Below are 17,592 nucleotides of genomic sequence, written 5' to 3' on the forward strand. Positions count from 1 at the left end.
TTCTTACAAGATAAGTTCATTTCTCACATAACACTGCTGAGTCATATAAACCCTGCCTACAAAGTATGTTGGTGAATTTGATACTGACCTCTGACTCAATGTGGCTGCCACATTGAGGTCTTATGCCTTTTTAAGTATCTTGGATACAGTATGCTTTGAGGTATTGTCCTAATATTTAGTACATATGTCTATTACTAGAGTCCAGTAAAAATGAACTGTTTCTGTGTTTTACATATTTATCTGGTCATGAAACAATGAAACAGGTCACAGACTTTTTCATAGGTGTTTTCTATGATTAAGAGTGACAATCTGAGCTGGTTAAATCAGTGACACAAACTAAACATATGTTGGCCAAGCACATGTACTAAGGGTCCATATCAACTTTTAACTAGGAAAAAAAGGTTTCTAGAAATGTGCATCCCAGCTAAAAGTTAACTGAAATGGACACTAGGATGTACAGGAAGTCTTGAATAGTACGTTGAAACCTGCTCACTGCTACAGCTGGGAACAAATGTATTATAATGGCAACATAACACATACACATATATATATTACCAAGGTAACGGACCCCTAAACTGGTAAAAATAAATCCTGGTATTAGTTACGTTCATACGTATGAACATGACTAATATTTTCCATAGTAGACTCCTTCACTGTAAAGTGGACAATAATAGGCTAAACTCAAAACAAAGATATGGACAAATAAAAAAACAAGCCTCACACCAGTGTCAGAAGAATTTTAACAAAAGAAAGAAGGTAAGAAACATAGTATATAAAATAATAATATGGGTCAGAATATATTACAACACATAAATATGTCTCTCATTGGTTTCATCTTGCCAGTAAAAAAAATAAAATGGGGACGACTTTGAACCAAGTTCTCGCCACAGAATTGCAGCATAACCTACGCAGACACAACTATGAATGCAGCATTTTCTACAGCAGTGCATCATAGTTTACACAAACAAAACAAAAAGTTAGGTTACTTACCGTAACCCTGGTTCCCCTGAAAGAGAAGACAACCACCAAAGCATTACGTATGGGATATGCCTGCCTATTGGTAGGTATTTTCTGAGCTCTCTATACCAGAGCTGCCGATAGGCCCCTTTCTGGGATGACATCCTCGGTCCCGCCTACTGAGGGATTAAAACTGTCAATTCTTTTTTTGCATCAAACCTGTGAGGGTGACCGATGTTACCTCGCAGTTGTTGGTCATCTTCTCTTTCAGGGAACCAGGGTTATGGTAAGTAACCTAACATTCCCTTTCAATTGGAAGACTGCCATCAAAACATTACGTATGGGAAATGTATACCAGAGCCGTCGCGAGGAAGAAGGAATGGCAGCATACGAGAGACGCATCAGAACAGCATAACCCTAAGTTAGCGGTATGAGCGTGCAACCTCAAGGACCCTCGTGCCTATTGAAGGCAAAGAAGGAGCTACCACATTCAAGCGGTAGAACCTGGAGAATGCCACCATACATATATCGAACAGCGAGGCCCCTCAAGGGGGCTCAAGATGTAGCCAACCCTCTAGTAGAGTGCACAGCTACTCTCCCAGATGGGGGTATGCCATCAATGTCATACTCCATAGAGACTGTCCACAATCCAATGCGACAGTTGCTGCTTCAAGAGGGGCTGTCCTAGGGCTCGTATGCCATGACTGACAAAGAGCTGGTTAGTATGACGCAGAGCTCTTGTCCTATCCAAGTAACACCTCAACGCCAGCACCGGGCAGAGGAAATTCAATCTCCTATCCTCCTCCAAAGCAAATGGAGGTGGACAGAAAGACTCCAATTCCACAGACTGATTCATGTGGAAGGCTGTGATCACCTTGGGGAGGAAAAGAGGGTTTGTATGCAGTGACACTGCTGCCATCATCCCACATACGCATACAGGAGCTGTGCACCAACAGCACCCGCAGCTCACTGACTCACTTAGCGGAGGTGATAGCCAAGAGGAAGGCTGTCTTCATAGACAGGTGCTTCAACTCTATGGAGTGTATGGGCTCAAACGGGGCCTTCGTGAGAGCCTCCAGTACAACATCAAGGCTCCATTGAGGGAGAACGTCCCTCCTGAGAAGGCGTAACTGCCGAGCGCCTTTGAGAAACCGGGTCGCCAAAAAATGAGCACCCAGAGATACCTAATCTACGGGGGCATGGCATGCAGAGATAGCTGCTAAATACACCTTCAATATGGAAGGTGAGCTACCAGCATCTAGCAGTTCTTGCAGAAACTGCAAGATAACCGGCATGGGGCAAGAAACTGGGTCATGACTTCTAGTCAGACACCAATTCTGAAAATAAATCCACATACAGACGTACAGCGACCTAGTGGAGTTTACCCTAGAGCTCTGCAAAGTACCCACATCCATGTCTGACAGTCCTAGGGCTGTCCAGAGGTCCAGTTCAGGGGCCAGATCCATAATTGAAATCTGCCTGGTTCCGGATGCCAGAAAGTGCCTCTCGTCTGACTAAGGAGAGCCAGATGAAGGCCTTGTATGAGCTGGCATATGTTCGCGAACCAGATTCTCCTGGGCCACCAAGGGGCCACTAGGAGAACTGTTGCTTTCTCTAGCCAGACCTTCTCCAAGAAGGCCGGGAGCAAAGGTAACTTGCTGAGATGCTGGTCTATATTCAATTTCTAAGTTCAACGTCTAACTTAATTGCATACAAAACACAGTTTTATCATCAACACAAATCAGTGAGACACAGAAAGGGGTAGTCTGGGTTGTAACATTTACATTTAAAAATCTATTTAGCGAAAATTGCATTGTACACGTTAAACAATAATTGTTAATAAAAGGTTTGATTTTATTTGCATAGTCCATCCATCTGTTTTTCTTGAAAGGACGCAATTGAAAATGTCTTCAAAGTCTTGATATCCATTCCGACTTCCCTTGACTTTGAATGATTGCAATGTTTAAAAACATAAAGCAATTATTTGTTATTAAACGATTACTACTTATATTTAAAAGCACACTGATTTTGAGATAATATACCAAACACTGCTGGACAAATATGATTGACAGATAGACTACAAAGGTAAAGCAGTTCCGTGCTGTGCTTATTTCCTGTCTATTTGATCAAGTGGATTGGCTGTGTCTGCTTGGATTTGTGCCACAAACGATGTCGCACAGCTAGAACGAACAGAACCAAAAGCCGTCACGGCCTCAGCTTTTCCCGTCTGTGAGCATAGAAGAGTAAACACGCATGCATAAAGACATTGGGTAGGATTTTCTAAAGGTCATAAATGATAACTCCAGTGTTAATCAAGAAATTTATATGTAGCATTGATTTGGGCATTTTCGAGAGGTTGTTATGCCTATCTTGATATTAAATAATCATGCTAACGTGATTTCCGAAATTATGTTGATTTACGAAATTATGTTAATTTCTTAACAAGCCATGCTTCTTTCGACTATTTCTTTTGTTTGTATAGGAATTTAAACAACAAAAATATGTGTTATAATTTATCAGGAGATAATTTGCACTTGGAAAAGGAGGATTTTAATTATTGAAAAACTATAACTTACCTTGAAACAGAAATTTAACAGACCACGGCTGTTGGCTGATGGCGACGATACAGAGACTCTTTTGTACAACGGTATTGGTGCTAGGCTTTAGTGTGAGAGGTCCCAGGTTTGTGCCCGCCCTCTGCCTGTGTGTGGATTGCCTCATTTTGTGTGATGCTCCTGCCTGCGTTAACCGGGATTGCTACAGATCAAACTTGGGCAGCTATGGGACAGTGGGTGTAAAGAATGCACACTCCATCTGGGTAAAGTCCAGTGGGAATGTATAAATGAGGAATTGTAAAAAATAAAAAGGTAATAAAACGTGTAGACCATTGTAGCAGGGAGAGGTCTGTGCTGACTCTGCTGGCGTGTTCACAGTACTGCAGGAAGAGGGCGGCAGTCTTCCAACAACCGCCTGTGAGTCATGGCAGTGACAAGGGGAGGTGGGAAGGTAGGTGTGTGGACTTTCCCCCTCTCTGAATTGAGGCGAGTCTTGGCAGATTGCTAGTCCTATAAAAAAAATGCTCTGCTGTTTCCTCAGGTCTGCCCACTTAGACGCGCCGAGAGTGCGGAAGCTCTGATCCAGGACCGGGAATCAGGCGAAACAAAGAGAGTTTCACAGCGAGACAGAGAGAGTGGGGAACCCTTGGGCAGACCCCGGCGTATTGTAAAAGAGCAGGCTAGTTAGCCTACAGAGTAGGACGGTGATCCGGGTCGTGCGGGTAGCAGCGACCGGGATAATGCTGCCGAGTGCAGCACTTTTTATTTGTAGTTTTATTACTGTTTTATTTTCCATTGTTCTTTTCGCCTTCTGTTTTCATTATTATTTCTTTGAGCACCTGCGAGTGCACTTGCTATTCGCGTACCAGCTGTGGTATTTCCGTGGTGATGTCTATCATCGTTGATAGGCAGCCCACGGTCAACAGTGCCCTCTGCCGGAAAAAGCAAGAACTGTTCTCAATAAAACTGGGCACCTGGGTGGTATTTTCAATTACACCTGTCTGTCTCCTAGTCAGTGAATTACCCACACCCCTTCCACAACCGTATAAACCAACTGGATGATAAACAAAGTGTGGAGATAATGTCAAATGTTTAAAAGTCAGAGAGTTAATGAATTAATGTAAGTGGTTATCATGGGTTGATTAAGAAAGGTTAAACCACAAACTTGGGTTTAAAAAGAAAGCATGTTATTATATCGGAAAGGGTATGTCGAGGCATTAGGACCCTGAGGACAATACTAATGTCAGGATTATCTCCATTGTAGGTTCATTGTTTGATTTATTAATGACTTATTTGTTTAATCATGTAATTGCCTGAGAGTTAAAAGATTGGTGAAGATGAGAAGGTACGAGGGGGAACGTGAGGAGGAGTTGCTGAGAGCGTGAGTGGAGTTGGTTGTTTATGAAGAAACGAAAGTAAGGAAAACTAAATAACTTGTGTGTGTGTGTGTGTAAATTGGGGTAAACAAGAGTAGCCTGTCCCCGTTTAGACAGGGGTGCTATACAGTTTAGTTACACCCAAAAAAGGGGGTTCGGCTTTTCTTTTGCTTTTGTTCGCACAAACTCTGCACTTGTTTTGTTTTCAAATAAAGCCACGCCATGGCGTGTTTCATTCTAAGTACTGTTTTCCTTGGAATTATTATTATGTATTTCACAACACAAGGTCTTCGTTCTTCGCGCAATCCCCCTCGCTAAATTTGTGCCTCTCAAAAAAATTATGCTTGGCACAAAATGAGAGATATTCCAAAATGGCACAAAACAATTCGCAAATCTTTTTATACCTCGCAAAACCGTCTGCTCATTCACTACCAATATAGCAACTGCACGCAACAGCCAAGCGAGAATGCAGAATGATGGACAGTCACCATTAGTAATGGCATTACCCCAACAAGCTGCTATCATTGGTGTTGCCACAGTATGTACCAATTTAACAGCAGATGAGACACACAATATATCGTGCACACATACATACGGACCAATAAACAATTGGCTCCATAGCTAGGCACAGAGTTTTCAAATTAATGAAATGATCACGCCACTGTTTTATTGAATAAGGACAGTACTGTATCACAAGGAAATACTATATAGGTTTCTTTAAAGGCCAGCTGATCCAACATAGCTGTATGTTTTTGAATTAAATTTAAAAAAAGGCTTTGGTTCGGATACTGTGTTTTTTTTTTCGGAATGATTTATTTTGCATAAGTCGTATATAACTCTGATTTGTAAATGTAACAAGTTCATTTACCTTCAAAGTAAACATCAGTCAAGCCTTTTTATATACACAATACACAGAAATGCATAATGTTGTTCATTCTATTCACCCATTTGAACAGCATGATTAAGCCCAGTTTGTAAGGTTTTGAGAGTCGCCGGAATGGATTTTTTTCATTTTTACATTTTTTTTGTAAGAATGATAATTAATTCTAAATAGCTCCTAAAATGGTAATTGTAGCCTACTATGATTTCTCAATAAATGAACAGTCTCTGTACAATTCAGCAGACTGGACAGCTGCATTAAACTGGCCAGAAATTACAATTAACGAACTGCAGCTGCCCACCCCTACACCTGTACTGCGCAGCAACCTATGGAATAACCAACTAAAGCAAGGGGCCACATGATGGGTGTATGACGCATTTATACAATTAACTTACAGATGTGTGGCAACACACAACAAAGATAACAGTCAGGGCCCCCCTCCCCTCTTCATCCTTCTCTCAGTCTTTTTCATACTTTGATGGTACACGTTGGATGCCGATATGCCTGTGGAGTAGTGAAAAACACATATAACTGTATATGTAAACACATTACCGCTGTCCATCATATCAATACAATACTCAGTGATAAAACACATAACTGATCCGCCCATCCAGTGTGTGCAGATGGGGAGAGGGGGGTGGGTTGGTGTTCTTTACTATTGTACGTTTGTACTATTGTACCCAACTCCAGAGTGGACTGTTACTCTGACAATATTTGAGCCAGCGGTGCAAAGTTATTGGAACACAACTATTGCGCAGATATTGGTATATTCAGATGTCCAATTGAATTTGCCCAATTCAAATATGATTGCGCTATGTGCATATTGAATGTCCACCTAGAATACATTTGCATCACATGTTTCTAATTACCAATGCAATACCATATGCTAATAGGTCCATATGAACTGAACTGGCATCTGCACAACAAGGAAGGCAGTGTGTTGGACATAGGTGAGTGCATGTTTCCACACTGTTGAGCATTGGAATATGTTATAAATGTAACTATGATATGAACATGTTATATATGTTATTATGGAAGTAAAAAAAGAGGCTTTTACTGAAAATTGACTATGGTGATGCAGTATATAGGTTTGCATCACCATCAACTTTAAGTAAACTGAACTCGCTATATCATGCAGCATTGAGGTACAATACAAATACAAGCTTAATACTCATCATTGTATATTATACGATTTGGTAGGCTGGACTTCTTTGGCTTTATGCAGGTTGAAATGCTGGTATATTCTGGTATATAAGGCTATTCAATGTAAATTACTCTCTAAATGAATACCTTAGCTTCCTGTAGTTTCCCATAGTGATCATAGCCTCAGATCTCATTCTTTTTTGCATTTTAAAATCCCAAATGTACGTACTGAGGCTGGTAGAGGATCCTGGAATCCTGACAGAACAGGACAACCGGAACAGGTGCCCGGATAGCAATATGGGTGCAGTCAGTTGCACCTACCACGTGTGGCAGGTGCGTGACCTCCCTCCTCCCTGTTTGCTCTGGTACTGGGGAATTTAATATGTTCCTCAGCATGTCATGCGGTTATGAACCTGTTGAGGTGACGGGACACAGCTGACTGGATGATCCCTACTGTATCACCTGCTACCTTCTGGAAGGTCCCGGTAGCCAGGATACACATACAGACAGACACTACCAATTGCTCAGACAAGGCATGACTGCGCAGGTTTGTTCTGGCCAGGTCATCATGCAGAATGTGACACAGATGAGTCAGAATGTCTCGGTCTAGACGATACCTGGACACGACTTGCTCATTGCTGAGCTCCTCATATGTGTGCCGAGGCCGGTACACCCTTTCAACGTATCTTCGCCTTTGTCGGGGTTGCTGTTGCTGGGTGTGCCTTGCATCATTCACATCCACACATCGATGGACACTCTGCATGCTACCCACGTTTCACATTGTTGCCTGTTTGTAGTCAATGCTGGAACGGTAGTGTGCGCGGAGTTAATGCAATCCTTATTCTGTGTGTCACAAACCTGCTTTTGTGCTTGGCCACTCCCCCCATATTGCGCAATGTTTTCATTTTATTTCTGCACAGCGCAGAATGGATTGTGATGTGTAAAAGGCAAAATGTTTCTAATATGGCAACTTGGCACAATTTCGGCACAATGGCCATTTGTGACGCGTATACCCCTCTGCGCGGTGCGCAAACCTTTCAAAGATCGAGCCCAAGGTCATTATCCTGAAAGACGACCGCTAAATTCTATATGCTAAATTCTTATACACACACTACTATATATATATATATATATTATATATATATATATATATCATATATATATATATATATATATGTGTGTGTGTGTGTGTGTGTGTGTGTGTGTGTGTGTGTGTGTGTGTGTGTGTGTGTTTTGAAACTTCACCTTGTAATTCATACAGTCCAAAAAGTAGAGTATTAAAGTTAATCGCATAAATGAAATTGCCAGTAAAATGTATGTATTCGTATTATTTTAAAGACTACAGTAGATATGGACAGAAACATCTTTCAATATGAGAGCGGTTTAAAAAAAAAGGTTAAAGCTGTTCAGCTTAATTTTGATTGTTTATATGTCTATTTTAGCTCTTGTACCGAGTTTCTATTTTATAGTCTTGGTCAGTGTATTCCATCATCACACACTTGACAGTCAATTATTGGTAAAGCTGCAAAAAATAGGAAATGGTCCCCATTATGAAAGATCAGAGAAGTAATAAAGTAGTGAATTATTGGATACTTGAAGTAAAATGCACTTTACAGTAAACTATTTGTTATACTGCAGATGAATGAACTGACAATTTCAAAAATGTAATTTGTCTTAATACTGGAGACCTACATATTCCTCCCTGAAAATAAATTAACAATGACCTATCATTTATTTATACATATGAATAGTAGTATTTAAGGCAGCATGGCAATTGCATTATATATTGATTAATATGTAATGATATAGCAATTAAAACAACATGCACTCCTAGTTTAGGTCTTTGTTCCAACCATGTTCTTAGTGAATACATGAACCAATGAAACCCCTCACCAGGTATTATAGTACATGATGCTTTAACCTATGAAACCTGGAATGCCTGTACCATGTACACCATGTAACAAATATAGAAGGGGCACATTATCTTCCCAGGTGCAGTCATGATAGATGTTTGCAATATGGACAAACTGATTCTGGACTCTATCACGAAGATAGACATGTTGTAAAGTACCTGGGCCTGCTTTTATTATCTATTATGTACAGTGTGGGGAAAAGATATTAGCTTTGGTCTGTCTGGTTGTGTGAATTTATTCCGCGTAATCTTTTTTGTTGTGAAGCTGAACTGCAGAATGAAACACACTGTTTCAGATCAAGCGCATTACTCTGTTTGTCTATTGTCTAAATTGGCAGTTTCCATAATAATTCACTCAATACTGTTTTTATTTTGTGGCACTGAAAATACTGTCAAAGCTCTAACCTGATTCCCTAAAAGCCTTGACCTTGGTATTGTTTTTGACTGCAGTACATGGTTTGTGCATTACAGAAGAGTATTTCTATTTAAATGGTACACAGCAGTTAGTCCTGGTCAGACCAGATGGGACACTGTTTTATTATGCTTCTGTGGCAAGGATTGCTTATGGGTGATGTTAAACCAGAAAATAGACGCATACAGTTCTGTGGGTGAAGCACTGATGCTCGTATTTATTATAAAACAAAATAATTAAACAAAGCAATACACTTTCAAAACAAAATGACAATGGCCAAAACAAACAGACAGTACATCACTCCAGTGCGAGATACAGTATGTTAAAGTAATATTATTTTTACACATATTTCATGATAACATAACATGCTTACCTGGCTTATAAATGTGTAATACTGTATAGGAAACAGAAACACAAATATTATTAAGTTCAATGACAACAGAAAAAGAAAATTATCTTTAGCGGTATATGAAGTGAACAGTATATGTATTCCATATATATTTGTTTCACATGATGCTCTGCATTGTAGGCTACAGTACGGTACTGAGACTTTGAAATACATTACAGCTATTGTACTATTACTGTACAGTATACATAGCCAAGGAGAAGTGAATTCTTATGATAGTCTACTATACAGTATCAAAGTCTCAGACTAGGTCGTAAACATCTCCCTTTCCCAGTGTGTTCATATAACTAGGTGTTACTGTAGCTTTTCAAAATGTTTTATTTAAAAAAAATCTTCAGCATTGGATTCAACTATGCACAGATAAACTGATAAACCAAAAAGTTTACCATAATAACCTCAACATGATGCTGCTTATTATAAGATACATCATTGTGGACAGTTTGTTCCAGTGTTGAGTTTTTACTGACTGTGTTCTTTATTATGGCTACATACCTAATAAAACTAAACAGAAAATGTTTAAAGCACACATGGACCACACTAGATAAATGAATCGCTCTTGTGGTCCACATCAGTTAAATTCCATCTCATGTTACTTTTTGTTAAGGGATTTATAGTCATATGCATTTATTTGTAAAGTAAAACAGGGAATAGTCAACATATGGAATATACTGTATAGAAGGCATCTTGTGGATTATATTGTATTGAGGCATATCTACAGAGGTAATTATAAGACATTAGCAATTTTGTAAAACAAAAATTAAAAAAATCATGAATAACTTGTGAAATAAAAATATGGTAATTACATTACCAACAATGCATTGCAGAATGTAATAATATTTGCATATTTCCACATGGCAAAATGCGTGGTTAAAAGAAAAACAAAATGGAATCTAATTACTGTGTCTGTAGTGTGGTCCATTTTTTAAAATCTCAGTTTAAAGCATATTTGTTGAAAAGAAAAACCCTTCCCGAGCATGAATACAGGTTTATTAGATTGGTCTTCTTAGGACATAGAAGATATGTTGGGTAGGGTACTGTATTCAATTTTTTTTTTATCAACTTCTCTTTCTGCAGCACATTTTTGGGAATGGTTTCTTCCCAGTTGTGTGGTTCATTAATGAAAAAATGTGTTTCAGTCAGTGCTTCCTTTCTAGCATATAGGAAACAACATATGAGATCCACCTGAGGAACTTGGGATTGAATGTCAGGAGACTCAAAAGGGTAATATTACCTACGGGGAAATTATCCTCTGAACTGGAAAGGAAACTAAATAGAAATGTTGCAGTTTAAACCAGGATAATATTTGGCCCATTTGCTCAATTTTGTTAAAATAAATCTCTGAACTGTTCACTCCTGCATGAAGGAAGAAACATTTTGTATTTGTTTACATGTGGAACCATTATTGGAAGTATTTAATAAGTATTCATTTTTTGAAGCAGAAAAAAAAAAAAAAAAAAAAAAAAAAACTGTCACTGTTTCTGACAGCAGAGTATCATGGACTGCACTGAGAGGTTTGATATATGAATCTTCAGTTCTCTAATTGATCTTTAATGCCACTTACTTGAAAGACATTGATAATCTGAGATGAAATGTACTTGCAGTGATAGATTCATTTAACAAAGCAATGGGCTATTACTAAAGTAGTACTTTATTAAAAACCAAAAGATGTTTCTGTCAAAAGCGGCCTAAAGAGATTCCTGTGCAATTTTCATGGTGTGTGATGAAACATAGAAACCAGTAATTACAGTTATTTTAACATTATCCTGTCATATGAGGGAAATGTCAATACAAATGTTAAAAATGTATGAGGTGAAGCATCTTCAATATTGCAAGTTATCTATTAATTTCATGTGTCACAGGCTTATAAATATTATATATAAAACACTGTATGCATTATTGACAGATTTACAAGTCATAGCCTCCCTCCCACCCCACAAATTTCTTGAAAAGAAAAAATGGCACAGTGAAATAACAAAACTAGAACTGAATCTGCTCGAGCTGCACCAAAATGAAAAACACAATAAAGGCTTCTAAATGGGCTGTGAATAGCCTACTAGACTTACATTTAATGCACTTTCTAAGGACACATTGGAATTTTATGTCAGTTAGGTGAGGAATAAAGATGGAGCAAATCAAGCTTTATAAGGATGCATTCACATTGAGCCCACTTAGAGGGTTTGGTCCACACTCGGTACGGTTCAATACATTTGATGTGAAGTATGAACAACAAAGTTCGCTTGGGTAATGAACCGTACCGAGTCCACCTAAAGAGGTGGTCTCGGTCCGTTTGTGTTTTTTTAGTTCTCCCACCCCACAAATTTCTTGAAAAGAAAAAATGGCACAGTGAAATAACAAAACTAGAACTGAATCTGCTCGAGCTGCACCAAAATGAAAAACACAATAAAGGCTTCTAAATGGGCTGTGAATAGCCTACTAGACTTACATTTAATGCACTTTCTAAGGACACATTGGAATTTTATGTCAGTTAGGTGAGGAATAAAGATGGAGCAAATCAAGCTTTATAAGGATGCATTCACATTGAGCCCACTTAGAGGGTTTGGTCCACACTCGGTACGGTTCAATACATTTGATGTGAAGTATGAACAACAAAGTTCGCTTGGGTAATGAACCGTACCGAGTCCACCTAAAGAGGTGGTCTCGGTCCGTTTGGCAAACACACTGAGACTGGTACGCTTGCTAAACATCAATGTAAAGTGAGAAACAAGAGAAAATTAAAACAGCAAAATACTCTCAGGTAAGATAAAGAGTCATAATAATACCACCTGTACTGCAGGATAGCTAAATTGTGATATTTGCTCTTTAAATTTAAACTTTAAAACTGTCAAAGACAACATGACAGACTTTACAGAGCTGTTTATTATACCGGTTATATCAGTTGCAAAACCCCATCTGTGATTCTTCAAGGTTAGTGGACCTGCTTGTGTATTCACATTCGCACCCACAGTATATAACAGACACTTACTGTCAGTTCAGTCACTTCAGCAAGGTCAATAGTGATCATCAGGCAAGCTTTACCTGTTATCAAGCAAGCTTTCATTCTGTTTGCTATATTGATTAGTGCTGTTTATAATTACCAAACTGACACTTTCCAGGTACTCCATAAATACATCAGCACACTGTATTTAATTATCAGCACAGTAATTTAATGGCACTATCATACCAAGGCAATGGTTGCAGATGCAGTTGTTCTCTATTTCAGATTAACAGTAGCACATAGTGGCATAATGTCATTGGCAGAATGGTATCACATTCTCTAATGCTATCACAATGGTATGAACCAACAAACGCTATTAATCCATTGCAGTATTGTATCATATCAGTAATAGTGTTCTGCTGAGTCAGGAAGGCAGTGTGATAACATAGTCTTCTTATTGTTCTGATAGGGATTGTGTAGGGTATTAATTGTATACCAGTATATTAATACCAGTATATTAATGGTATCACTGGGATTTTGCATGTAATGGACCACGTAATGCATGTAATGGACCCATCACTGGCTTCTCAGGCACATGTGTGTATCTGCAGGATAGCGCTAGATGCTGTGTCTGTGATGTGCTGCCAGCTTAGTTTTGTTTACAGGGGATCGTAGCTGAAGATTGGTCGGTTGAGATTCCCTAACCAGCTGGTGGGCATGTCCCGGCGTAGCCTCTGTATATAGAAAGGAGCTCCCAGATAAACCTTTAATAAATTAAACGGAATCTAGCACACCTTCTAAAAACCGAAGTAGGGTTGGCTCTTTGTCTAAATGATGATACATTAGAGACAACAGCAAATACGTCGCTCCTGATTGGTTCAAGCTTTGAAATCTCAGAGTAAAGGAAGGCAATGCATTTTTTTCACCTTTCTATATGTCTTATATACTAGGGCCTACACTGGCAGAATAGCTTATACAACCATGAATCAAAGTTGACAAAAACGGCAAGATACGGCAATATAGAAGATACTAAATTGTACATGGTATATCATCTTCAATTTGCTATACTATATTTTTGACTTAATTTATAGTTATATTCAATTTTTACCAGTTTCAAAATGCTTCAGATGATATTTTCTAAAATGTTTTTTTTTTTTTTATATTTAGTCGTCGCCAATTTTTTACCCCGGTTTTCTACCCCAATTTTAAATGCCCAATTATTATTATTTAATCCCGGTTCACCACTGCAACCCCGCTGTTGACTCAGGAAACGGAGGCCACAGCAAGCGTCCTCCCAACGTGCTTCTGCAAATCCGCCATTTTGCTCACTGTGGCTCCACAGTGATGCCACCAGACCTATAGTACCAGAGGACAACACAGATCTGATGGCTCCACTGCAAAACCACAGGTGCCCTATCAGCCACAGGGGTCGCTGGTGCACGGTTAAACATGGATTGCCCTGACCATGTCAAAAATGTGTCTTTTTTTTGCTGATTTTTTATTCTTATTATTCTAAATTATTTCAATAGAACTTAAATAACAGTTTGGTTACAATTGTAGCATTATAATAATATAAATCACAAAATAACATGTGTGAGGCGTGAGTGTATTAAATGGAATGTCCAGACAGTAATTTATGTGTACAGAAATAAAATAATTTATTTTTATTATCTATACACAACAAAATAATTAAATAACAAAAGAAAACAAAATGGTGTGAGGGAAGGAGTGCAAGGGTGAAATCCAAAACAAACCGTGATGACTCGTCTTTAATCGTCTTCGTGGCGAACCACACATAAACAAAAAAAAGACAAAAGAAATGTTAGTGTTTTTTGTTTTAAAAATCCCGCTGCACCAAACCAGTCTCTCCCTCCACCCGTTAATCCTCCTATTTTACTTTCGGACCCACCCCGAACACAGTAGTACGTTCCCTTTAGTATGTAATGTCCCGCCTCTGTAGTCAGTGGAACATCAATCCCCAACTGACAAGTGTCCTTATCCTTCACTTGACTCCAGTGGCTGGAATTTACATACTCGTACTTCTGCCCCTCACCAAGGTGCCGCCCCTCAAAAGATGACTTTTGCCATGGTCAAGAGATCTTGGTAAGGGAAGTCCCGAGTTGGTTTGATGCCATCTACTGTCGGGAGGCTGAATCACAGACCGAAATCCCTTTGACTCATCACATATCCCACCCCTCAGAGTGGAGCCGAAGGAACACTCGGAAACCTCTAACCCTTCCCTTTTCCCTCCCTCCCGGGAAAAAAAATCAGCATTTTGATGTAACTTACCCGCACGATACTTTATTTGAAAGGTGAAGGTTTGGAGCGCCAGGTACCACCGCGTAATCCTAGCGTTTGAATCCTTCATCGTGTCTAACCACTTTAAAGAAGCGTGATCTGTGATGAGTACAAAAGGTCGTCCCAGAAGATAGTATTTTAAAGATTCCACTGCCCATTTCACTGCCAGGCATTCTTTCTCCACTACCGAATACCTCTGTTCTCTGGGCAGTAACTTCCGACTGATGTATAGTATCGGGTGTTCTATACCATCTCTCTCCTGGGACAGAACTGCCCCCAGACCAGTCTGCGATGCATCTGTCTGCAGGACGAACTCTCGGCTGAAATCCGGGCTTATTAATGCTGGGGCCTGACTCAAATTAGTTTTAATAGATTCAAAGGCTGTCTGACACTCTGCACTCCACTTAATTTTATTTGGAGCGTTCTTTTTAGTGAGATCAGTGAGAGGGGCGGCTATAGTGGAAAAGTGTGGAATAAAGCGGCGGTAATAACCAGCCAACCCTAACAGTGATCTCACCTGGGTTTTCGTGGTAGGTACCGGTGAATCCAACAAAGCCTGGACTTTTGAAACCAACGGTTTCACTCTACCCTTACCCATTATGAAACCTAAATATTTAGTTTCTTCTTTTCCAATAGCGCACTTTGCCATGTTCGCTGTGAGCCCCGCCCTCCTCAGAGACTGTAAGACGGCTTCTAATCTAGTCAAATGTTCTCTCCAGGAAGAACTATAAATGACTACATCATCGATATACGCAGCTGCATACTCTCGATGAGGTTGTAAAACCCTGTCCATTAGTCTCTGAAAAGTAGCAGGCGCTCCATGAAGTCCGAACGGCATAGTACAAAATTGAAAAAGACCCTCTGGGGTTGAAAATGCCGTTTTCTCACGAGAGGCTTTCGTTAATGGAATTTGCCAATATCCTTTCGTCAGATCCAGAGTTGAAATAAACCGAGCTTGCCCCAGCTTGTCTAAGAGTTCATCTACTCGAGGCATGGGATATGCATCAAACTTGGAGATAGCATTCACCCTCCTAAAATCGATACATAATCGTAGTGACCCATCTGGCTTGTCTATTGGTACTATTGGGCTACACCACTCACTTCGGGAAGGTTCAATTACCCCAAGTTTCAACATACACTCCACCTCCCTTCGAACAGAATCTCTCCGACTCTCTGGAATGCGATACGGTCTCTGTCTAACTCTTAGACCTGGCGGAGTGATAATAGCATGTTCGATCAAATGCGTTCTTCCAGGCACGTTAGAAAACACATCACTGAACATATTAATTAGATTGCTTACCTCTTCACGCTGATCAGGAGTTAATTGTTCCCCCATCGGGACCTCAATTGCTGACTCTGGCTCAATTGAGGGTCCAAAATCCTCTCCCTCCTGTACAGGAGATATAAAATGGACTTCCCGTTCTTTCCACGGTTTCAGGAGATTAACATGATAAATTTGACTTTCTTTCCGACGCCCAGGCTGTCGGATCTCATAATTGACTTTACCAATTGCTCGAATAACCTGAAAGGGACCCTGCCATTTAGCAAACAACTTAGATTCCGATGAGGGCAACAATAACAACACTTTATCTCCAGGTCGAAAGTTCCGAATTCTTGCATTTTTATTGTAGCTTTGTTGCTGCTTCTGCTGTGCCGCTTTGAGATTGTCATGTGCCAATCGACCGACTAATTCTAAGCGATCGCGTAACTGCAACACATATTTTACTACATTTTTAGACTCCTTTGACTGTTCTTCCCAGCCTTCTCTTATGAGATCCAAGATACCCCGCGGCTGCCGACCGTACAAGAGCTCAAACGGGGAAAACCCCGTTGAGGATTGTGGTACCTCACGAACTGCAAAGAGCAAGTAGGGAAGCAGTTTAGCCCAATTGCGTTTTTCTTGATCTACAAAGCGGCGCAACATATTTTTCAAAGTCTGATTAAATCGTTCAACAAGCCCATCCGTTTGAGGATGAAAAACTGAGGTTCTAATTGAACGGATTTTCAATAATTTATATAGTTGCTGAATACAGTCTGACATAAAATTAGTGCCCTGATCAGTGAGAATTTCTTTCGGGATTCCCACCCTAGAGAATATTTTTACCAATTCATTCGCTACAGCTACTGCATTCATAGAGCGTAAGGGAACAGCTTCTGGATATCTCGTTGCGTAGTCCACTACTACTAAAATATACCGATATCCTGACTCTGTTCCCTCCAGAGGGCCTACTAAATCTACACCAATCCTTTCAAACGGTACCCCAATAATTGGAAGTGGAACCAGAGGTGCGGGGCGAACTGACTTAGGGGCAGCTAATTGACATTCAGGACACTCCGATACATACTTCCGCACAAGACCATAAACCCCAGGCCAAAAAAACCGGGCCAGAATTCGTTCCTGAGTCTTTTCAGTTCCCAAATGACCTGAAAATGGAATGTCATGCGCCAATCTCATGACTTCTGACTGAAAAGGCCTAGGAACCAATAACTGTTTTACGAGCTGTCCCGTCCCGGGAGCCCGGGTTATTCTATATAATAAGTGCCCAGATACAGAAAAATGCGGAAATACCACCGGTTGTCCTTCCTGCATATCCTTCCCCTCGATATATCTAACCTGTTTCCAAGCATACTGTAACGTGGGATCATTTTGTTGTTCATATCCCAAGTCAATATCTCGGTCCCAATGGTTAGGTACACAGAGAGGAGTGTCTTTTATTA

At 39.9% G+C, this 17,592-nt stretch overlaps 1 protein-coding gene across 4 annotated transcripts in view; it reads left to right on the forward strand.

Moving 5' to 3' along the window:
• Positions 1–17,592, forward strand: part of LOC121320403 (cell adhesion molecule 2-like) — a 641,373-nt gene that overhangs the window by 544,469 nt on the left and 79,312 nt on the right. The window lies entirely within an intron of this gene.

The sequence above is a fragment of the Polyodon spathula genome, chromosome 9 (assembly GCF_017654505.1).
Source record: "Polyodon spathula isolate WHYD16114869_AA chromosome 9, ASM1765450v1, whole genome shotgun sequence".
NCBI lineage: Eukaryota > Metazoa > Chordata > Actinopteri > Acipenseriformes > Polyodontidae > Polyodon > Polyodon spathula.